We start from the raw sequence: 6574 nt of genomic DNA, 5'->3' as shown, positions 1-6574 counted from the left end.
GATGTTTCTGAGACTCGTTTTCCTTTCACTCCAGAATGTTGACTCTGAACCAATGGATTCAAGAAGGAGTTTCTGAATAAATATTAGATAAAATGTCCTGGATGTTAAAAACTGTTCAAAAGCAGAACTCTCCTTCATTGGAGGTTGAATGAACATCTCTGAGATGTGCTTAAGCTGTAGGTGTGTTGCACTAGCAAGAGAATGGAGTTAGATTGTAGGATTTTATGAACTGTTATGAGATCAAGTTTTAAGGATGAAAGAGATTACTTTAGGGGCTGTACCCCTTTTTCTGGCTGGACTGGTGCTGCAGCAACCGCATGCTGCAGCCCTGATCTGGCCTTTACAGGGCGCAAAAAGGAGCTGCAAAAATAGCTCCTTTTTGTGCCCTGGAAAGGGTACAACAGCTGCAGCTATATGGTGCTCCTTTGGCATTGCATCATACGAAAGCAGTGCTGGAGGAGCGCCACGATACCACACACTGTGTGGAGTGGCCCATGGCATCACAGTGCTGCAGGCCACTCCACACAGTGTGTGGCATCACGGCTTTCTTCCAGTGCTGCAGTCACATGATGCAGTGCCAAAGGAGCACCATGGCTATGGCTTGAAGTCAGGGCATGCATCATGTGGACATGACGTCCTGACTCTGCCCCCAGGCTGGCCTTAACGGCTAACCTGAAGAGCCCCTGAGTTTCCTTATGGTTTGCTCCATGTGTAGGTTAGAGAGTTGCAGAATGCTTTTGCAAGGTGGTAAGGGGGCACAGTTTTATTAATCTGGAAATGGCTGTTCTTTCTTAGGGTACAATGAAGCCGTATGACAAACCTACTTAGAACTATTTTTCTGTAATTAATTTTTTTGTAAAGAATAATTTCACACAGAGAAACAGCCTGGATTTTCCTGCTATTTTGCCCTCAGTACAAATAAAAAAACAGATTGAACTGTTGAGAGATGTTGAATTTCTTTCACTAGTTTCACCTTATATCAATTTTCTTTTTACATTGCTTATACATCTGGATTTTTGCTTCTAACCCTTATTTAAGAGGGGAGGTAATTTGATAGTATCATCTGGGGAAGAAAGGATATTATTTTTATTTTTATATTTTTTTCCCTTTTTTGGAAGTGGATTTGCTTATTTTATTTTATTTGTCTATCTACCCTGGAACTGGTTTACTTGCAAAAACTAAATGTAATCAAAACCATCTTAGAAGTTACAAATGCATCCCAGTTTAAAGTCCTGTCTGCATTGCTATTATTCTTATGGCCATTCAGCATTCTCCCAAATCTTTCTTGTAAATTCTGTACCCAGTTTACATAACACTGATCTATACAATTCTCCTCAGACTGAGAAATGTGTTTTAACTACGCATTGTGCATGGCAGCTATTGCTTTGCAGAGCCTCCAGCAAGGAATAGAATGGGTTTTATTTGATAGCAGACACAAATAGTATAAGACTAATGGAAAACATTCTGCTTTTTTATGTGTTCTCTGCCAGGGTGAAAAAAAAGACATATATTACAGCAGTTGCATATTATGACAGCTATACAAATCTGTACTTCTCTTAATGCTTAAGTAACTTTTCAAAACCAATATATATTTTAGCCTAGAATTCAAATGGCTCTACTATAATATTGTAAGCTTAAACTGGACAGTGCAAATTACAATGCATCAAACAACTCATTACTTGTACCTCGAGTATGTATAAGAATGTGTTCTTAATGATTAATACGAAGGGAAATGTTCCCAGGAATATCATAATAGGAAGATATATATTTGCTTGTTTCAGTCTTGCAGAAACTCAATAAAATATAATTTAAAAAAACCCACTAGCTTTCTCCCAAGTGATCAAGGTTATGATTACTTTTTACTTGTTGGGGACTTTTTAGTGAAAATTTCATGAAATCTTTAAAATGAAACAGACTTTTTGGTCATTTTTTTTTGCACAAAAAGCAATATTGTTCTGCAAAATTTGCCCTCTCCCCCATTGCAGCAGCTACTAATGAGGAGAGGGCACCAGTTTTCTTGTTCTTCTGAAGGGGCCTGGTTGTGATGGTTGACAGTTGTTTCATGTGACATATCTACATCTCGAGACATTATTTCTGGTCAAGGAGAAAAAGTATGAATATAATTTAAATCCCTCTTCCATAATCCTGTGCTTCTGATGACATCCAACACTGAACCCATCTCCCAAGTCTGAGTCTGCCTTCATAACTATTACACTCTGCTTTACTCTAATGAACAGTTCAGGTCCAGTTTTACCAGGGTTGGTCTTTATTTGAGGAGACAATGGCCTGTTCCAGACTGCCAAAATAAAGCTCCTTCGGGTCTCTTTGGAGGTATGCTGTTTAAATGATGCATGCATCCTAAGAATCCGGAAGCTGCACCAAAGCTGCCCTCCAGTGCTTAGGAATGGAGTGTGGCTTTGCCGCGACCTCCGGACTCTTAGGACCCATGCATCCTTTAAATAGCGTACCTCCAAAGAGACCCGAAGCAGCTTTATTTTGGCAGTCTGGAACAGGCCAATATTATTAGACTCAAACTACATGTGTACGTGATCCAATATCCTCTCCCTGCCCTCGAGAGATGCACCTCCACAGTTTGCTTTTTGGAATTAGTATCTTTTCTGGATATTTCCAAGTGGTGAATGGTTGACTCCATGCATTCCATTGCATATACATTTTCACATCTAGTTCTGTGATGTTTATTTTTGATATGAGGGTTGTGTAACACAATCAACAGGTAACATTTATGGAAAAAATTATATTGTGCAGCTCTAATGTAGGCTCTCATTCCAGTAGATTTTTTTCAGTGTACAATGTATGGTTGGTGATCAATGAGGAACTATCTTCTTCTTCTAATTGCAGGTATATCCACCCACATTTCTTACCATATATACTCGACTATAAATTGAAAAAATTACGACCAAAAATTGACTCTAAAATCCTGAGTCAATTTATGTCTGGGTCAATACAGTAATACACGTCAGAAAGATCCTGAAAGAAGCCCCACCCTCATGCCCCACTCTCCGTATCTTGGCAGTGATTTCTGAAAGAGCTGCCCAGGCAGGAGTGTGTGCATGTGTATGTGAAAGAGGTGATTCCCTTCTCAAACTGATGTTAATGCCTTCTCTCCCCATCCTCCTCTTCCTCCTTCTCTGAATCTCTCCCCACCAAACACTCCATTTCTCTCCACTTACTTCCCTTCCTAATCTGATAGTAAAACCCCTCTGTCCCCACCAAACACCCTATTTCCCTCCACTTTTTTCCTTCTCAGTCTGATGTCAAAACCTTCTCCTCTCCTAGTTTTACCCTTAACTCATTCATGGGACATATCAAAATCCACAATTTGGGCCCTAAAACCTTCCTTCAACTTATACATAAAGTTGACTTGTACACAAGTATATATAGTACGTACTGGTTTCTTTCCCCAATCATCATTATTTTATTAATATTATTTATTCATATCCTGCTCCCCCAAAATTAGGACACAAAGTGGTTTGCAAATTAAAAGCCAGTGTGGTGTAGTGGTTTGAGCAATGGACTATGAATCTGGAGACCAGATTTGAATCCCAGCTCAGCAAGGCACAAACTCTCAACCTCAGAGGATGGCAAGGGCAAACCCCTCTGTAAAAAGTTGCCAAGAAATCTTGTGACAGGTTCACCTTAGGGTCACCATAATTCAGAAACAACTTGAAGGTACACAACCACAACAACAATTAAAAATGTACAAAAGTGAGCATTAAAACAGAATTAAACTAGTATAGTATTAAAACACATCAATTATTAAAGGAATAAAATCCAATTAACAAGAGAAAACACTACATAATGAAAATATTAAAATGCATTGCAACAGATGGATAGATTCAATGAGGGCATGAAATTACAAGGACTAAGTAGAGCAGTAGAGGACAGGGGGTCTTGGAGATGTCTCATTCCCAGGGTTGTCATGGGTCAGGGGCAATTTGAGGGTAGTTAACAACAAAAACAATAGAGGGATATACTATCCAGAAGCTCAGCAGATCACACCAGAGTACTTTAAGATATGTGACACTGCAAAAATAGGCTTACCAAGGAGAGACTGTGCAGTGTTGCCATGATGTTGAAATCATCAAGGACTGAGTTTTCAGCAATACTTAACATCAAGTAACTCTACAAACAAAAGAAATAAAAAACAGATGAGTTTTGAAATACAAAATATTCCTAGGGCTTTTGAATTTTATTTTTTCATCATGGGCTTGTTTACAGCTTATACAAACCATGAAATCAACCCCAGGGGCTCTCTGTGTTGGCTGGGCTGATTTTATAATGTCTAAAAGTGCTCTTGATCTCTTAAGTGCTCGATTTTGCTGCTGTCTCTCCAAAAGAATCTGATCTATGACAAATTATCATCTTATAAATTTACCAACTCTGCCTCTAGGACCAATGCTAATAATACCCTATCCTAACAAGCACAGGTTTAGGAGCTGCAATATTTTCAGGCTAGATAGTCATTAAATCATCATTATTTTTATAGCTTTTACAGGTCCTTAGGACAGATGGAACAATGTTATATAAAACAGCAATGTGTCATGAAGAACAGCAAAAGATAAAATAAGTAAACTATCAGCCAATGTTATAAAAGTTACTAGTCTGTGCAATCTAATATATTTACTGCTTTATAAAGTGGACTTTAAAGACTACTTTCCTGCATGAGCTTTTGTGAGTTACAGTATAATATTGGTCTACATTAAAATAATGATTAAAATCAACTGTTGACATAATTAAATTGGACATGGTTGGATAGGTGATAGGGTTGCCAGAGAATGAGACTGGACTTGATAGATGGTGTTCAGTATTGTCAGTGAAAGGGGAAGGCAGAACAAGAAACAGAGCGAGAAAAGAAAAGGAATTGGAGGAGCAGGGGAAGAAGGAGAAAAAGGATAAGGCAAGAAAGAGAGAGATAAGAAAGTGACTGAGGAGGAGTAGGGAATGAGAGAAAAGTTGAGCATGACAAAGTGCTGTAGTGATGGTAGGAGACAATGAGAATGAGAGAGATATTGTAATGATGGGAAGAGAGAACATGAAAGGAAAGGTGAAAAAGAAAAGGCAAGAATTAAAAGAAAAAAGAACCAAGAGCCTAAGCAGAGATGAAGAAGAAAAACATTTGCACCAGGCTTTTTGCTGATGATTGTCCATCCCAATTCATTTCAGGTGATGGGAGGAGATTGTAATGGAGCAAGGCTGTCCAAGCTGGTTCAGAATTTTCTCAGATGGATTCCGTCCTCTTGTTAAATTTTCATTTTGGTGGTGGTTTGAGAGATTTTGAGATAGAGTTGGGGAAGAGGATGAGGACACAAAGTGGACCCCCTGGAGAATCTGTTGCTACCACTATGAAGAAGCTTGCAGAAGTAACACACAAGAAGGCTTTTTTTTGTTTTTGTTTTTAAGGCAGGGCTGTTACCCAGAGTTTCTTCTCCTCAACAGGAGTTCTAGAGTAGAGGTGAACCAGCTCCAGGGCCAGGCTGCTGGGACCACTAGAGCAACAGTATATGACTTGGAAAAACTTTCTGCATTTCATGTGTGCTATAGGCGGGGTCATGTGGGATGCAACCTCTAGAAGGAATGGTAACAAGTAGTATATTTAATGGGCATTTATTGCCACCTATATGACCAGCAAGAAATGCTTTCATCCTGTACCATCTCTGGATCATTGTATTGTTTACTTAGCTAGGATTTGCCGATATTCTGGACCCAATAACTCCATGATGTTTACCATTCATTTCTTCCACCTGACTCAATTTGGTAGGGGCAGTCCTGATTAATCTTCCACTGTCCCACTTTCTGAACAGTTTTTAAAAAGTCAATTTCCCCCTTTGTCCTCAGCTTACATCATTCACTGCAAACTGAGTTCAAAGTGCCAAAGTAGTTTGCACACAAACAACTCAGTAACAGGGAGAGGAGACGAGGGAGAGGAAACTTGCCCTTGTTCTTGCTCATGAATAACATTTGCCTTCTTGAAGACACTCTGATGTTCCTTAGTCACATATGTCCTCAATTTATTATGCAAAATGCTGGCAGGCATGAAAGATAGGGGCTTAGGGTTCAAAACCACTTTGCACACAAAAATGAAATAGCCTTCTTCTTCACCACTACTCTACCAGAGATTTCCCTCCTCATTTGGAAACTTAGGGAAGCATAGTAATTCCCTGAGATTTCAATTGGCATCCTGGACCTGGTACCATAATAGTGGCATTTTTCATTTTGTAATAGGAATGTGGAACTGGATTCCTATTAGTATGATTATATCATTATAACCATATAATTAGTATTATATCATCTGGACTAATATGGACATTTGACTGTTGCTTGTACCACATCCAGCTTGGACTGAAACACATGGATTCCTTGTAACACAGATACTCTGTATCAGAAGTCACAGATATATTTTGTGTGAAGTTGTGGGGAGGGGATCTAAATGAGATTGCTTTTTGTATTTTCAGAAATGGCGGGAAGAGAATCTGTCGTGGATTTTGTTCTGTCTTGGAAAATGTAGTTTTGCTTTGGACTTTTTGCACCTGACAGAAGCTAATTCCAATATGTT

This window comes from Sceloporus undulatus, chromosome 3, assembly GCF_019175285.1.
Source record: "Sceloporus undulatus isolate JIND9_A2432 ecotype Alabama chromosome 3, SceUnd_v1.1, whole genome shotgun sequence".
NCBI lineage: Eukaryota > Metazoa > Chordata > Lepidosauria > Squamata > Phrynosomatidae > Sceloporus > Sceloporus undulatus.
This window is presented reverse-complemented; position numbering follows the sequence as displayed.